The following is a 19,157-nucleotide window of genomic DNA, read 5'->3' as shown; positions in this document are numbered from 1 at the left end:
ACGATAAATGCTGCTAATGACATGGAAATAAAATCAAATAAGAAGGTTGAAATTCCTAACATGTTATTTTAGCCTATCGTGATTATGTGCACGCATTTTAATTCAGCTGATAGCTCCCAGCCACAGAAATCGGTTTTGTTTTTATTTGACATGAGTGCTGTACAGGAAGTGAAAACAGAAGACACCAAAATAACGAAACATAAACACAGATCACAAGGAGACTACCCCCACTCCAACTCAGCGAGCTATGAACATGTGCGGATCTTGCAGCCTGAGAGCGACAGGGACAAAAATTCCTGGTAGATTCTGGCAATTCACTGCTCAAACAGCTAACAGTCATACTCCAAGTAGCCAGAAGCGAAAGAAGGCGCTCCTTGAGATCTGCGAATGTGCATGAGCCCAGTGGCAGCCGCTTGAGCAATCCTAATGAAAGCAATCAGTGGCGGCTCGTAACTGCAATCAAGTGGGGCTGCTACTCCAAAATGTTTTAACCTTTGTTTTAAATTTGTGTAAAAGGAAACACCAATGTAAAACATAAAACAAGAAAATTAGTTCAGAAACGCGCCAAAATCCTATAAGAACACAATCAAATATGTGGAATAATCGTGTCTACTGCCGGATGTTTGTGTCACTCTCGCACAATATTTCGGCCACGTAACTCGTTGCCTTCTTCAGGTGCTGCCCGATTATTCCACATGACAATCAAATACTTTTTCTTACTTTAACCTAAATTGTTACAGTTAAAGTTTGGTCTATTCATTTAAAAAGGAAATCCATTCGTCTTGATTTAATTTTCTCAAAAAGTTTAAAAATTTTCTCTTTGAGCTTTTTTTGACATGTGATGAAATTTTTCTCCATTGAAAGCATTGTAAGCGCATTTGGTCTTTTCTAATCTATAGTGTTTTATAGAAAAGTCTTTATTCTTTTCAGTGTTGAAAAACAGCCTTCTGCCTCTGATGTAGTTTTAGGAACTGTCAGGAGATCTTTTATTAGTTTCGTAACTTCTCTAAGAAAATTGTCTAGATTTTTTTCCAAGATAAATTTTAGCAGCTCAGTTAATCTGCAATATTCATGAATACCAGACCTGCAATCAGTGGCGGATACAGAGAAGCCTCAAGGAGGAGGCGCTAAAGATACCTTGAGCCACCTTTACTTTTACCGTAATGAAAATACGATGACGCGGACGTACGTGCTACATAGTAAAGTACAACTACTCGATTACTCGATACAGACTGACGAAAGAAAAGAACGAATAGCGTGCGGGCCGACTGGCGCGGGCGGCGCGGGTGGCAAGGCGGGGGGGGGGGGGGGGGGGGGGGGACTGTGCGGCCTCATATTTATCCGCCACTGCCTGCAATATACTTTTAGCTTCATTTCAAGCTTTTCTCTGTAAATCATGTGATGTGCTTCAGTGGTCAGTAGTATCTCTCGTATACGATGTTCGTTCGTAAAACGATTGCTACGTTGCAGAATAATCTCGTTGTAGATGCTTAAAAACTTTTTTAAAATCCTGCCCTGCGAGCTCAGAGCCAAGGAGGTTAGCTAACGTCCAGTGTGCCAACTGAAATGTCAACAAGGCGTACCAAAATGTTCAAATGTGTGTGAAATCTTATGGGACTTAACTGCTAAGGTCATCAGTCCCTAAGCTTACACACTACTTAACCTAAATTATCCTAAGGACAAACACACACACCCATGCCCGAGGGAGGACTCGAACCTCCGCCGGGACCAAGGCGTACCGCCGATGTAATGAACGGCAGAGCATCAGATCAGTATTGCCACAAAGCCTTCCAGCAAGGGAAGCAGAAATACAAGCACTGTTACATAACAGTGTAGTATGAAGTAAAACACGGTAACTTCTGCGTCAGAGGGAGACTGCACTACTCAAACGTTGCAAAAAGACCCGACCGCGGCGATCCGGAATAATTTCTGAATTACCATAGCGAGGCAGGAAGCGCCGACGAGACCAATAAACGAGTGCAAACGCAGTCATGCACCCAGAGCCACCGTATCATAGGCGCAGGCTCGGGGCTCGGCTTTTTAAATAACGAGGCTTTCGTAGCGCAAAGACATATCCAGTCATGCATTCATGCTGTTTGTGTCGCTAGAACCACAGACAATGACGGTCTATTGGGTTTCAGTGAAACCATGACAAGCTGATTGGTATGGACTGCCGGCTACCTGCTTGGTCACTTTAAAATCGAGACGCAGTCAACAGATACAAATCATAGTCACAGTCAGCTGTTGTTGCCAACTGTGACATCGTGGATGAGCAGCAGACTGGTATGTGGCCAGTCCTCCTCCACTGAGGGTCAGTTATGGATGACCTGCAAGCTATCATACCTATAACATCCATTCGCACAGCTTTCTGGCCAACTCATGAACATCTGCTGGAGTCTTGGTCCATTCATGGCGGATGACCAGGGCCTAGTCATCACGGCAACCAACATCCTGGACCATACAGATGGCTGTCCTAACCTGAGCACACAACAGACTGTATATGAGAGTGCTGAGGTGTTCTGTACTGTATTGTACAGTAGCACGTCTGGGTGGGCGACGCCTTCCCGTCTCCACGCTGCTGTCAGCTCAACACAGGACCGTGACTCACTGGCCTGCAGCTCCAACGTCAAAACTCGCTGAAAGAGCACCAGCACTTCGTCGTGGCTTATGCCCAGCCACTGTCCAACACACTGAGACATTCGTAGCTCTGTGAACTCAACCTGGAAAATAAATGTTATTACGGATACTTGGTGTCACTAACGCCTCCGGGTGTAAACTGGACCACATTCTCATTCTGTGCCTGGTCTTTTGCACAGAACGGGATCTAGCTACCCAGATCTCAATGTTAGAAAAGCATTTGTCGTTGAACAATTTAGCAGCTACTAAGTGTTCAGTGGAAGGATATCTGGGCAATATATTAACACATAAATAGTCATACAGTTCCTCAGCTGTTACCATGAGTGTCTTTGAAGGATTCTCACAGTACTTTCAGTTTCCCAATTCTAAAATAGTTTAAATATTCTCATATATTGATTAACTTTAAACACATCGACTTCTTGGACTGCATTTGGTTATAAATTATTTCAAAATAAGGCACAGGTTATGAAAAAGCTCTAACCAAAACTTGAAATAATCATCACTGAGGTATTTTTATTTCCTATTGCTTCTGCAATTGTTTGATGTTCACTGAATATCAGTAAGACTGGTTCTCAACGGTTGCAGTTCTCATGAACTCTGTCTGTGGTGTGTATGTTGAAGTTCCGTCTTGTAGAAGATGGACTTGGAATACTGACATTTATATGCTTCTTGAGAATGGACACACATTGCGGTGTTTTTGAGAAGAATATTGGAATAGCCAGAATGTTACATAACAATATTCTTACGCTTTGTGTAATACTTGTGGAATTTTCATTACTAAATTACGCTGATGTGTGCAACAGTAAATGAAATGGGCATAATCTGCTTTGATATTTGCTTGAATCCATGCCTTTTTGCCTTTCATAACATTTACACCATCAAATATCTGAGCCATCAGGTTTTGTCCATTTACTTGATGGATTGTGTTTTATTATTCTAAAATAGGTTTTTATATGCCATCTGCAGTTTGATTTTCTGGAATAAAGAATACGCCAAAAAGCAAAAATACACTCCTGGAAATTGAAATAAGAACACCGTGAAGTCATTGTCCCAGGAAGGGGAAACTTTATTGACACATTCCTGGGGTCAGATACATCACATGATCACACTGACAGAACCACAGGCACATAGACACAGGCAACAGAGCATGCACAATGTCGGCACTAGTACAGTGTATATCCACCTTTCGCAGCAATGCAGGCTGCTATTCTCCCATGGAGACGATCGTAGAGATGCTGGATGTAGTCCTGTGGAACGGCTTGCCATGCCATTTCCACCTGGCGCCTCAGTTGGACCAGCGTTCGTGCTGGACGTGCAGACCGCGTGAGACGACACTTCATCCAGTCCCAAACATGCTCAATGGGGGACAGATCCGGAGATCTTGCTGGCCAGGGTAGTTGACTTACACCTTCTAGAGCACGTTGGGTGGCACGGGATATATGCGGACGTGCATTGTCCTGTTGGAACAGCAAGTTCCCTTGCCGGTCTAGGAATGGTAGAACGATGGGTTCGATGACGGTTTGGATGTACCGTGCACTATTCAGTGTCCCCTCGACGATCACCAGTGGTGTACGGCCAGTGTAGGAGATCGCTCCCCACACCATGATGCCGGGTGTTGGCCCTGTGTGCCTTGGTCGTATGCAGTCCTGATTGTGGCGCTCACCTGCACGGCGCCAAACACGCATACGACCATCATTGGCACCAAGGCAGAAGCGACTCTCATCGCTGAAGACGACACGTCTCCATTCGTCCCTCCATTCACGCCTGTCGCGACACCACTGGAGGTGGGCTGCACGATGTTGGGGCGTGAGCGTAAGACGGCCTAACGGTGTGCGGGACCGTAGCCCAGCTTCATGGAGACGGTTGCGAATGGTCCTCGCCGATACCCCAGGAGCAACAGTGTCCCTAATTTGCTGGGAAGTGGCGGTGCGGTCCCCTACGGCACTGCGTAGGATCCTACGGTCTTGGCGTGCATCCGTGCGTCGCTGCGGTCCGGTCCCAGGTCGACGGGCACGTGCACCTTCCGCCGACCACTGGCGACAACATCGATGTACTGTGGAGACCTCACGCCCCACGTGTTGAGCAATTCGGCGGTACGTCCACCCGGCCTCCCGCATGCCCACTATACGCCCTCGCTCAAAGTCCGTCAACTGCACATACGGTTCACGTCCACGCTGTCGCGGCATGCTACCAGTGTTAAAGACTGCGATGGAGCTCCGTATGCCACGGCAAACTGGCTGACACTGACGGCGGCGGTGCACAAATGCTGCGCAGCTAGCGCCATTCGACGGCCAACACCGCGGTTCCTGGTGTGTCCGCTGTGCCGTGCGTGTGATCATTGCTTGTACAGCCCTCTCGCACTGTCCGGAGCAAGTATGGTGGGTCTGACACACCGGTGTCCATGTGTTCTTTTTTCCATTTCCAGGAGTGTATTTCTCCATGCAATACATATTCTAGAGCAAGATCCATTTAAGTGTGTTGCGAAACATTTGTTGTTTCATCAGCTATGAGAGCTACAAAGGAAGTTTTTCTAATTTCCGTCCTTATCTCCTTTCTAGCAGGCTAGTCTAGCATCTCATTCTAAATCATCTTAGAAACACCTTTGAAGATTCTACTTGCTTCTAAGTGATTCTTCAAACACGAATCTAAATGTGATGTAAAAATATCTAATACTCTAAATACTCCTGGATTAACTGAACCGTATTTTTCATTGTGTTCACGCAAGACAGTTTCAAAGTTTCCACAAAAGAAAACGCAGTCTATTATTTTGGACAAATTTTCAACATTCTTTTTAAGTTTTTTGAGTTTTGTCTCTTATTTTGTTTATATTTCTAAACTTACACAGATGAGATATTAGGATATCAGGTAACTTTCTCATGGAAAGACAGCAATGAAAACTCGAATTGTTCAAGTGCACTTACATTCACAGACCTTTGTTTTTGGGTATGTAAGACCATAGCTCTCTGTATAATAAAAAACTAAAAAATGAATCAAATAGCTGGAAACAGGATAGTAGTCTAATTTCACACTTTGTATCATTCAAGAAAGTGATACATGGTTAATCACACCACGCATGGAATAAAAGAATAAAAAGAAACAAGAACGACCTTCCACCAGCATGCAATGTTCAGCACTGCATAAACAATAGTACTCCCTTATCCTGGAGCCTCACATGCAGCTCCCTCTGAGTGCATGTGCACAATAGCCCAATATCACACTGATGCAATTGAAAAGTGTACAGTTCCCTATAATGATTTTTTTTCATAAACTGGAGGATAGCTACTGGCATTAAACTTACGGGCTATGAAACTAAAAGGGGCTCATTATATTAAATGTTGTCGATAGTATCTGGTGGACACAGGGGGTGCTGCAGTTCCACTGTGCCTATACAAGAGCCGTCATTGCCTGCAATCACACTGTAGGTTGGTTCAGGCAAAAGTTTCCGGGCTCCTGCACACTTACAGAGCGGAAGAGTAGCAGGGCAAAGAGGGTTCTGACATATTTTTATTGTGCGGGTTATGTATATTCAGGGCAATCATACATTAAGCATCAAACATATTGTTCTATTAATTGATTTATGACCCTGGGGGTTGATTAATGAGCCTGAGCATAATCCCTCCTTCTGATATTCTTCCCCTCCCCCTCCCCCCTTCTTTCCCATCCCTCTGCGAAATCCCCAACACCTCCTCCCCCTCACCCTTGCCAATACAAGCACACTCGCGATATCATATTAATTGGCTAATTAATTAACTTCATCAGTTAATTAACTTCTCCCCTCTGGAAAATCTCCCAGCCCTCCCCTCTCCTCACCCACTCCCCTTCCCCTAGAGGTGTAAAATTCCTGGGAATTTAGAAGTTCTAGCAAATGTATTGGATAAAGAGCTGCGCAAATGCCCAAAATTCATAAATGCCCAGGCATTTATGTATTTTAAAGATTAATTGATAAGCAGCACTTATAAAAAAATTTAAGCTGATATTTTGTGTTGGAAAACGTGTTATGCAACACTGCTTCTGTAGTGGTTGGATAACCGAGTTGAAAAATCTACTTAATAGTTAGCGGAGAGTTACTACGGAATATAAATTTGACTGTAAACATAACTTTTTACATCTTTAATGGTGTCAATTCTTGGGGTAGTACATAATAAAAAAAGAAGACAACGTTCGAGTTCAAAAGCAATTTTTGAAATAAACAATAGATTATATTAAGTAGCTAGTCTATAGGCGGTATTTTTAATTGTACTGCACTACTGCAAAAAAATTAGAATAAGTAAATTTATCCATAACGATTTTAAATAGGGATATGTCACGTTCCGATTCCGATTCCACGATTCCAAGAATAGCCGATTCTCTAGGGATCGACTAGTATCGGAATATAACGATTGAACCGTCTTGGGCACCGATTCTTTGTTATTAAATATTTTTATGTTAGTGTTCTCGTTCTGTCTTCAAGGCAGTGCAGTCATACGAAAGTAGCTAAAGAAAGCAGCAGAATAAAACACTATTATCTGTCTACAATGTAGCTAAATCTGACAATGAAGCATTTTTTCACTGAAAACAGCGTAACATTTAAGAATACATTTAGCATCAAGAAACACATACCAGCTGTTTAATACATTCAATAATAATTTGGTTATCATATTCAGAGATGTGATACGAATTTTAAAGTGTGTAACGTTCCAAAGCGATGACCTAAGGACAATGTTTCTTTTTTCACACCAGATTACCATTACACAGCTGTTCCATGTGGTGTGTGTGTGTGTGTGTGTGTGTGTGTGTGTGTGTGTGTGTGTGTGTGTGTGTGTGTGTGTGTGCACGCTAGAGGGACAGAAAGAGAGTGAAGAGTAGAACTGGTAAAAAGAAAAAGGAAATTGTAAATATAAGCATTTCCCAGGTTCCTTTTGTTCTTACTAACAAAAGCAATGAACAACATATGTATGCTTAAGTGTAAACATTTACTAACTTTTAATATCAAGAGTATCATCCCATCCCTTATTTTAACTGGTAAATTAAACATTCTAGAAGTAAAAACACCTTTTATAAATGGCCAGGTTATGGGCACTTAAAACTGCTTTGGAAAAATTGACGGGCAAATCCCCGTTTATAAATGTCCTGCCCTGCCAACATCACTACCCTGCCCTCCCCCATCTGGAAATTGGCAGGAAAAAGACTCAATATGTGTTGGAGAGGAAGGATCTCATGACATGAAATTCAAATGAATGACAATAATAATAATAATATATTGATGCAGATTCTTTATTTAATCAGTTTGCAGGAGACAGGGCTCCCCCACTTGGCTAGAGCTCACGCCTACTTCCATTTCCTATGATGTAATAACTATAATCACCGAGGAATGGAATGAAGTGTGGTATATTGGCCACAGTTTTGGGTCGCCCGTCACCACCACGGAGGTCAAAAGCCACGCAATGTCGTAATTACAGATCATGATACTAAATACCATCGACGACAGACTGAATGTCGCCCTCATTTGACCTCGTGGCCCCCAACAAAACATCAGGTGGCAGCATTCTGTTGCTGAGGAAATTACAAACTCACTTCATGTCTCTGTCTCTCTCAAGTGGCTGCTTCCTGTTTGTGGGTGAACCATCGTCTCCAAACACACAGGTAGAGTTTTTCATCCATCCATAGACTACTGTGTTCCTGTTAGCTAATGTTGGGGACAAAAGGAGAGCTGGCGCAATTGCGATATAAAAAATGGCAGGGTATAGCCCATTTGTACTACACTATCAAATTAATTGTTTAACAATTTGCAGCAGTCAAACAGATCGCATAAAACACTCAAAATCAACTTATAATGATTCTTCGTCATAATAAAACATATTTTCAACGTTTGAGAATCACACGCAGACACTTTGCAAATCAAATGATTAAATTTCCGCCACAAATAGATCGTAGCACTGAATATATCTGAGGTACTGTATGCACCGATGTCTGAGAACACAAGCACACTTCTCGACCACCACAACCCATATCCGGCGAAAAGAACCTCCCGATCATGTCTTTGCACTGACCCCAGGACAGAAGTGCCGGCAACCGAAATAGCGCCGGCTGCCTCGCGTTTGCTTGCGCACGGAGGTCGGGAGAGAAGCTCGCAGGCAGGGCTGGCTCGTGTGGTGCACAGATCGGAAGTCGCGGCAATCCTTTGCGGGGTTGTGGCGACAGGTAAGTGGCGGTAGGAAGCACTAGCTTTCTGCTCACACAGACACCAGACGTAAAGTCCTTCTCTGATTATGGTGCTACAGATAGGCTGTCGGAATAACATATCGCATTACTAATAAAGACCTAAGCATTTCACGAACATCGCAAAAAACCGCGTAAAAATATACCGCAGCTAGACTCTATTAAAAAAAACACGAACCCAATAACTGCTCTGAGCAGGTGTATGGTGCTAGAAAAATAGCTCCATTACTGCACTTTTCTGGAACAGTCGTGACAACAAATCCGCTTTCTATGGTGTGCGGTAGCCTTGTGCCCATGCCCACGGACAATAAGCGAGCGACCCCCGTGTTCCGAGTGACACTGGCGGGAACTACTGACTGGTGATCATATCAAAAAGAGTCACGTGGTTTTAATATGTTTGCCCACAGCACATATTGTTGTTGTCGTTGTGGTCTTCAGTCCAGAGACTAGTTTGATGCAGCTCTCCATGCTACTCTATCCTGTGCAAGCTTCTTCATCTCCCAGTACCTACTGCAACCTACATCCTTCTGAACCTGTTTAGTGTATTCATCTCTTGGTCTCCCTGTACGATTTTTATCCTCCACGTTGCCCTTCAATAATAAATTGGTGACCCCTTGATGCCTCAGAACATGTTCTACCAACCGACACCTTCTCCTAGTCAAACTGTGCCACAAATTTCTCTTCTCCCCAATTCTATTCAATACCTCCTCTTTAGTTATATGATCTACCCATCTAACCTTCAGCATTTTTCTGTAGCACCACATTTCGAAAGCTTCTATTCTCTTCTTGTCCAAATTATTTATCGTCCATGTTTCATTTCCATACATTGCTACACCCCATACAAATACTTTAAGAAACGACTTCCTGACACTTAAATCTATACTCGATGTTAACAAATTTCTCTTCTTCAGAAATGCTTTATTTGCCATTGCCAGTCTACATTTTATATCCTCTCTACTTCGACCATCATCAGTTATTCTGTTCCCCAAATAGCAAAAGTCATCTACTACCTTAAGTGTCTCATTTCCTAATCTAATTCCCTCAGCATCACCCGACTTAATTCGACTACATTCCATTATCCTCGTTTTGCTTTTGTTGATGTTCATCTTATATCCTCCTTTCAAGACACTGTCCATTCCGTTCAGCTGTTCTTTCAAGTCCCTTGCTGTCTCTGACAGAATTACAATGTCATCGGCGAATCTAAAAGTTTTTATTTCTTCTCCATGAATTGTAATTCCTACTCCGAATTTTCCTTTTGTTTCCTTCACTGCCTGCTCAATATACAGATTGAATAACGTCGGAGATAGGCTACAACCCTGTCTCACTCCCTTCCCAACCACTGCTTCCCTTTCATGCCCCTCAGCTCTTATAACTGCCATGTGGTTTCTGTACAAATTGTAAATAGTCTTTCGCTCCCTGTATTTTACCCCTGCCACCTTCAGAATTTGAAAGAGAGTATTCCAGTCAACATTGTCAAAAGCTTTCTCTAAGTGTACAAATGCTAGAAACGTAGTTATACCTTTTCTTAATCTATCTTCTAAGGTAAGTCGTAGGGTCAGTATTGCCTTACGTGTTCCAACATTTCCACGGAATCCAACCTGATCTTCCCCGAGGTTGGCTTCTACCAGTTTATCCATTCGTCTGTAAAGAATTCGCGTTAGTACTTTGCTGCCGTGACTTATTAAACTGATAATTCGGTAATTTTCACATCTGTCAACACCTGTTTTTTGGGATTGGAATTATTATATTCTTCTTGAAGTCTGAGGGTTCTTAGCCTGTCTCATACATATTGCTCACCAGATGGGAGAGTTTTGTCAGGGCTGGCTCCCCCAAGGCTGTTAGTACTTCTAATGGAATGTTGTCTACTTCCAGTGCCTTGTTTCGACTTAGGTCTTTCAGTGCTCTGTCAAACTCTTCACGCAGTATCATATCTCACATTTCATCTTCATCTACATCCTCTTCCCTTTCCATAATATTGTCCTCAAGAACATCGCCCTTGTATAGACCCTCCATATACTCCTTCCACCTTTCTGCTTTGCCTTCTTTGCTTAGAACTGGGTTTCCATCTGAGCTCTTGATATTCATACAAGTGGTTCTCTTTTCTCCAAAGGTATCTTTAATTTTCCTGTAGGCAGTATGTACCTTACCCCTAATGAGATATGCCTCTACATTCTTACATTTGTCCTCTAGCCACCCCTGCTTAGCCATTTTGCACTTCCTGTCGATCTCATTTTTGAGACGTTTGTATTCCTTTTTGCCTGCTTCATTTATTGCATTTTTATATTTTCTTCTTTCATCAATTAAATTCAATAAACCTCCCTCTACCCAAGGATTTCTACTAGCCCTCGTCTTTTTACCTAGTTAATCTTCTGCTTCCTCTCAAAGCTACCCATTCTTCTTCTACTGTATTTCTTTCCCCCATTCCTGTCAATCGTTCCCTAATGCTCTCCCTGAAACTCCCTATAACCTCTGGTTCTGTGAGTTTATCCTAGTCCCATCTCTTGAAATTCCCACCTTTTTGCAGTTTCTTCACTTTTAATCTACAGTTCATAACCAATAGATTGTGGTCAGAGTCCACATCTGCCCCTGGAAATGCCTTACAATTTAAAACCTAGTTCATATATCTCTGTCTTACCATTATATAATCTATCTGAAATCTTTCAGTGTTTCCAGGCCTCTTCCACGTATATACTCTTCTTTCACTATTTTTAAACCACATGTTAGCTATGATTAAGTTATGGTCTGTAGAAAATTCTACCAGGCGGCTTCCTCTTTCGTTTCTTAGCCCCAGTCCATATTCACCTACTAAGTTTCCTTCCCTTCCTTTTCCTACTATCGAATTCCAGTCACCCATGACTATTAAATTTTCGTCTCCCTTCACTATATGAATAATCTCTTTTATCTCATCATACATTTCATCAACCTCTTCGTCATCTGCAGAGCTAGTTGGCATATAAACTTGTACTACTGTGGTAGGCGTGAGCTTCGTGTCTATCTTGGCCACAATAATGCGTTCACTTTGCTGTTTGTATTAACTTACCGGCACTCCTATTTTTTATTCATTATTAAACCTACTTCTGCGTTACCCCTATTTGATTCTGTATTTATAACCCTGTATTCACCTTACCAGAAGTCCTGTTCCTCCTGCCACCGAACTTCACTAATTCCCACTATATCTAACTTTAACCTATCCATTTCCCTTTTTAAATTTTCTAACCTACCTGCCCGATTAAGGGATCTGACATTCCACGCTCCGATCCGTAGAACGCCATTTTTTTTTCTCCTGAGAACGACGTCCTCCTGTGTAGTCACCGCCCAGAGACCCGAATGGGGGACTATTTTACCTCCGGAAAATTTTACCCAAGAGGTCCCCATCATCATTTAACCATACAGGAAAGCTGCATGTCCTCGGGAAAAATTACGGCTGTAGTTTTCCCTTGCTTTCTGCCGTTCGCAGTACCAGCACAGCAATGCCGTTTTTGTTAGTGTTACAAGGCCAGATCAGTCAATCATCCAGACTGTTGCCGCTGCAACTACTGAAAAGGCTGCTGCCGCTCTTCAGGAACCACACGTTTGTCTGGCCTCTCAACAGATACCCTTCAGTTGTGGTTGCACCTACGGTACGGCCATCTGTATCGCAGAGGCACCCAAGCCTCCCCACCAACGGCAAGGTCCATGGTTCATGGTGGGGGGGGGGGGGGGGGAGGGCCACAGCACATAGAAGACGCTATATAGAGCTCATCCGTCATCTCCACTCCCGTCAGAGTATCGCTTTCGTGTCGTGTTCTCTCGAATCTTCCAGTCTTCGATATATAGCATTTGAATCCACCTGTTTTCGACTAGTAATGCATGTCCCCCACCAAGTCACAGATCCCTGCTAATTCTATCGATATCTCATCACGTTCGGACAGCACTGTTCCATTAGTTAGAAGGCTGTCGAATCCTCCACCCGTCACTGACTAGATAGCGAGCTATCATATCAAGATAAATAGCACACTAATGTACTGGAGAGAATTCACAACCTTACATAATACACACGGGCAGCACAAAGAAATTCAGAAGCATAACGCCTAACAATTCATCGACATCGAATGACTACCTATAAATATCCCCCCCCCCCCCCGTACATATCCAAACCTCCGTTATTGTATTGCTATGGTTACTACCTTAGAAATACGACAGTGCAATGGCGCCAGTGTGTTCGTTGACAGCAAAGCGTCTCTCTCTCTGTCTCTTCGTTATTTTTATGACATCCAACGGAGCAAAACTACAAACTATAAAAACTTCGCTAACGTCACCTGATAGAGAACTCAATCAGAAATTACCACGTCTCCCTCTTCCGATATATCGAAAACAAATACTGTCTGTTGTTATTCTGCCACCACTTGACGTATGTGTGAGGTGCTAAGAATAAATTAACGCATTTTGATCCATCGGCTCTCACAGAAAGCTGGACACCGCGTAATATAAGGTAAGCTGCTCCCATGACACACAGGATTGTTGAAATAAAAGACAGAGGCGGTGTTTCTTATTGACAAAAATGTGGAAGACGTCGCAACATATGGAACCTGGAAGAGCATGCAGTACTGTGGAGTGTTGCCAAAGAGCTATACGGAGGTGATGACCTCTACATTTAAACTCATGTTTCACTGTGAAGGGGTAGCAGATGTCTCGGTGTTCCGTTTTCTGAGACCAAGAGCATTGATTCACATATCGGCGGTGCTTATTGCACCCAGATATATCATCATTGTTTCGGCGTCCGCGGTGTTAGTCATCATGACCTCCAAGTCTTTACACAATGCGTCTTTCGTATCTTTTGGCTCACAGTGCATAACCGCTTGTGCACCAAGCAGATATTCTTCATGACTTAAACCTATAGAGCACGAATAATATGCACCATCAGTTGTCAGTCGTACCGGTGGAAGAATGGAATCATTTTCATATAACCAGGCGAGCATGTAAGTACACTCATTGATCCACATTTTTGCCGTATTTACCTTAGTTTTACGCGTTTTCCATCAACTTTCGTAATTTCACGAAGTTTTCGGTAATGTAAACGCATTTTACCCGAATACTACAGTTCCAATTTACCACTGTCGACGACTTGTCACGTCAACAGAACGTCTCATTGCGTCGATCTCGTGATGCTCTCGACCAACGACACTGCAGCATTTCAGATACATACGGAAAAATAGCACAGCTCCGCTAGGTATTGACAGCTTTACTATATTTACGAGCAATTTTAGAATACGTGGCTGGAAGTGAGGTCATGGTCTCATTGGCAGAATTGACAAAAAATCGGCAAAATTACAAACATTGACGGAACATTCCTATAAATTGAAGGAAAATACGACAAAATGCAGGAAAATTGAGGGAGTACACAGATGTATGCTTGGTGCAGGAAAATTCTTGTACGTGGAACCGAGTGTGTGACAGCAAGAGGAATACGAGTAAAAGTCGACATAGAAGGACTGGGAACCAAAGAATCAGCATTTTTTCGTGGACAGTGATAAGGAGGCCGGAACAGATTGTTTAACGCGGATGACCACCAAACGTAGAGTATTAAATTTGTATATGTCGGGTCAGAAGCTCAGGTGTGATGCCAAAGTTATCGGCAACTACCTTATAGATTTTTGTATAGTGGTGAGACACGGAACTGTGATAAACTTTGTGTCCTCCTTTGCTGAAGAGCACTGTATTTCCAGCCTGAGGCTGCAATATACAGCTACCGAATATATCACATGTTTGACGCTGTGGAAGGCTGTTCACGTGTTTTAAACTCTAACAAACGGTATTTACAATATGGTGCTCTGTACTCTCTACCAATCACAACCATGCGGAGTTAGCTAGCAAATACCTTACAGAGCAATTTGAGCATGGTCTTTAACAACATTCTACAGTAAGTCTACTGAGGTAATAGGAATACATGCAAACTGACTGAGATCTTATATGCTTTCCGAGAAAAGAGAACCATCTGCCTCTAAATTGACATGGATCTGAATTAAAGGATGGTAGAAGGTAGATGGAGTAATCGCTTGAGAGGGGTTGTAGCGGGGTATGATTTAATGGCAGATTGATGATGCATTCTAGAGATAGAGGGAGATGTTGTAGTAGGTTATTTATCGGACATTTAACCATTTTTTCCTTTGCTCTTTCGGGCTGTAACAGTTGTGCGGTATAACCTGCGTTTGACTCGTACATAACTGCCTATTGTGTGTGTGACTTAGAGTCTGTCTATCGTAATCGGTAACAGAAAACCTCCCTATGCAACAGTAACCAGAGAACATCCAACGCATGAAAGATGAATCGTGTCCATCAGACCGATGGAAAATCTATTTCTGCACCCTTCTCTAGACGAACGAAAATGTATGCGAAGCATTCCATTTCCCTGCCTCATCTTGGACATAAATAGAGTCTTCAGTTTCATAACTGCAGTGAATGTAAGTCAGCGACAGGTGTTCGTGAAGTACTTCAATCCATGTGTGTACAATCGCTTCGCAGATGTTGTATGTGGAAGAGACTGTATTCTGTTGATAGAGTTAGTGCGCCATGGCGTGTAGTTTCACTTGTCAAATACACTGCTATGCATTTGTCTATTTTCTCATAAGATGTCGTTGTTTCACATATGATTCCATTGCTGACGAACATTTCATACGACTGATGTGAGCATAGCATACTTTCCAGACTATAATCAGCTGTGAACAAAAATGGTTCAAATGGCTCTGAGCACTATGGGACGTAATTTCTGAGGTCTTCAGTCCCCTAGAACTTAGAACTACTTAAACCTAACTAACCTAATGACATCACACACATCCATGCCCGAGGCAGGATTCGAACCTGCGACCGTAGTGGTCGCGCAGCTTCAGACTGTAGTGGCTAGAACCGCTCGGCCACTACGGTCGGCGGATGTGAACAGTGAGTGCTATGCACCCCAGGAAAACTGTATAATGCATGTATCACAAAGAATCTATATTTTTTTCCTTTGGTGTAGAAGGTAGTAGTTTATCATCTTAAAGTTTCTCGCCAGAGTGAGTGCGATAGGAAACTTGCAGGGTGAATCTATGTTTGATGTTGGAAATATGTTTCCTCCATTGGAGTATTAACAGAATTGCATTGCAAGCAACTAATATTTTGGAGCCCACACTGCTTGAACATTATAGCGTGCTTAAATACGTGTAGCCTTTAGGGGATGTGTTAATGCTCTATGATCATTTCTCTCTTTCCAGTACGTTCTTGGTATGGAATCCAAACACTACAGCAATACTGTAGAATTGATAGACGTGACTTACGCAAAATGTTTCAAACTCCTTCTGTCTGGAGCCATATCAATCATAAACCATACGTTTTTTCTTCTTCTTAAATGTCAGTTATATCAGCACAATACTCTCAAATATATTAGGCTCATATCTGCTATACACCAATAAGGAGTCCCAGCCTCCTCAGCATGCACGCATGTAGAGATATCGTGTGTAGCTGGATGGGTGACGTAAGGATGGTGGTTCAAACCCACGTCTGGTAATCCTGATTTAGACTTCCCGTGATATCCCTATATTGCTTCAGAAGGCAAATGTTGGGATGGTTCCTTTCAAAGGGCACAGCCAGTTTCCTTCCCCATCCTTTCCCCCTAATCCGATGGGACGGATGACACACTGTTTAGTCCCCCCCCCCAAATTAACCAACCAACATGAGTAAGACTGGTAGCGAACAGTCTTCACAGAATGGCTATTACGGAATTTGAATGAGAATACCGCTCTATACCGCTTGTGTCAGTTGGTTGTGTCGGTGTGGAACACGTGTTATATTCTTTCCGAAAGCAAAATATCGATTAGATTGATTGCATGAAACTCAGTTCATTCTGTACCTTCACGAGATGTCGAATGTAGTGTGTAAAGTGCTCTATCACTTCTGGTCGGTTCCAATGAAATCGGAGATAATGTTGCTGGCGAGGTTGGTGAAGGACAAAGGAACAGTTGCAAGATGCATAGAGTGACCATCTACTGTTTTGCTCAGGATCCACACATGCGATAATACTTAGTGACCGCCATCCACATAGGGAGAGATGGGTAATCGTAACAAAGTCCTATCGAATTTATGAAGTGTTTCGGATAAGAAAATAGTTTTTGCACCTCGTCTCTGTTGATGGATGTTTCCTACACTACGAAACAGCATTTCTGTTATGTGTTGTAGGCAGTGTAACAAGGTTTGCGGTATGTCCACATGTATATAGCACTCACAAAGTAATGGGTGGGGTGATTTAGCAATGATACATAAATTGAGAATGATGCTGCAGTGTCATTAGCCGATAGCATAACAAGATGAACGCCGTGAGACGTTTTGTTGACGTGACAAGTCATTGAGAATGGTGGTTTGGAACTAGAGTAATTGGGCAAAATGCGTTTAAATTACAGAAAACTTGGTGATATTACGAAAATTGATTGGAAATATTTAAAATTGAGGTAAATACGTAAAAAATTTGGATCAATTAGGGTATTTACATGCTCGCCTGGGTGTATGAGTGACAACTGATGGCCCGTAATATCTGTGCTCTATGGGTTTAAGTCATGCTGAATACTCACTTGTTCTACACGCAGTTATGTATTGTAAGCCCTATGATATGGAAGCGTGCTAACTACCACCAAGGTCACCAAAACAGTGACTATATACATGGGTGCAATATTCAATGGGAATCAGTGCTCTTGATACCTTTGAAAACTGAACACTGAATCATTTACTACCCCGTCAACGTGGAACATGAGTTTAAATGTAGAGGTCATCACCTTCAGAGAGCTGTTTGGAAACGCTCCACAATGCTGTAAACTCTTCCAGTTGCCATATGTTGCCATGTCTTACACATTTTTGTCAATAAGAAACACCATCTCTGTCTTTTATTTCAACCATCTTGTGTGTTGTGGGAGCAGTTTACCTTACACCAAGTGACGTCCAGCTTTCTGTGAGAGCTGCTGGATCAAAACGTGTCAATGTCGGCTTAGCACCTGACACAGACCTCAAAGTCATGTTAGGAATCGAAATGTATGGCGGCGTACAAAGCTGTAATCATATACTGCTTTGATATGTTACAGAAAAAAAAACTGCTTATGAAAGAAATACACAGGAACCCCTCTCTCTTGTGGTTGCAATATGTGGAATATGATTTTCCTACAGTACAGGGGAGAAAATTTTATGGACCAGTACGTGTATATTTAATGGGATCACCACGTATGCATGATAACAACACACTGACAGTATTTGTTTTCAAAATATCTGAAGAGAGAGATGTGGTAAAATCTTATTGAGTTCTCTACCAGGTGACATTAGTGAAGTTTTCATTATTTGTAATCCTACTCCGTTGGATGTTATTAAAAATAACGATGAGAGAGAGAGAGAGAGAGAGAGAGAGAGAGAGAGAGAGAGAGAGAGAAACTGTGCTGTCAATGAAGGCTCTGAGTCCATTACACTGTCGTATTTTTAGAATGGTAAACACATTAATACGATAAAGGATATAAGAACATATACATTAGGATATTTATGGACAGTCTTTCTATATTAATGAACTGTATGTGTAATGCTTCTGAATTTCTTTGTGCAGTCCATGTATACTCTGCATGGTTATGAATTTCTTCCTGTACGTTAGTGTCATATTTTTCTTGATGTGACAGCTCCCTGCCTAGTCAGTGACGGGTAACGAAGTAGACAGCCTTCTTTCTACCTAATGGAACAGTGTTGTCCGAACGTGATGGGATTTCGAGAGAATTAGCAGGGATCTGTGACTTGGCGAGGGAGATTTGTTATGCATGGAAATCGGGTGGATTCAAATCCTATATATCGAAGACTGGAAGTCTCGTGAGGATACGGCAGGGAAGCGGTACTCTGACGAGAAGGTATTTGAGAGGTAAGCTCTATACAGTTTCTTCTATGAGCTGTGGGTGAACATATTACAACCTCTCACATACATCTCGCGAAATGACTGTGCTCAGAATATTAGTGGGTAATATGAAGAATTTTACCGAGATACAATCAGCAGTAGAAGTTCTGTCTTCTGTATTCTCGATAAATAAGAGACAGCATTCTTCTGTAAGTTTTGTGTACCAATAAATGGATGGATTGATATCTTAATAGGTAGACTACACTTAGAGGGTACCCTGTACCACTCCTAGTCATTTCCTTTCCTTTTCCTCTCGAAAATAGAGCGAGGGAAAAAGATTTTTTATTTGCCTAAATACGTGCGCTAATTTTTCGTATATTGTCTTCGTGACGCTTAAGCGAAATGTATGTTGGTGGCAGGAGAAACCATCTGCAGTCAGCTTCATGTAACGGTTCTCTAA

General features: G+C 42.4%; 1 pseudogene; it reads right to left on the bottom strand.

Annotated features, from left to right (window-relative positions):
* Window positions 1-756: 756 nt before the first annotated feature.
* Window positions 757-19,157, bottom strand: part of LOC124722515 — a 29,341-nt pseudogene continuing 10,940 nt past the window's right edge.

Source organism: Schistocerca piceifrons, chromosome X (genome assembly GCF_021461385.2).
Source record: "Schistocerca piceifrons isolate TAMUIC-IGC-003096 chromosome X, iqSchPice1.1, whole genome shotgun sequence".
NCBI lineage: Eukaryota > Metazoa > Arthropoda > Insecta > Orthoptera > Acrididae > Schistocerca > Schistocerca piceifrons.
This window is presented reverse-complemented; position numbering and strand designations above follow the sequence as displayed.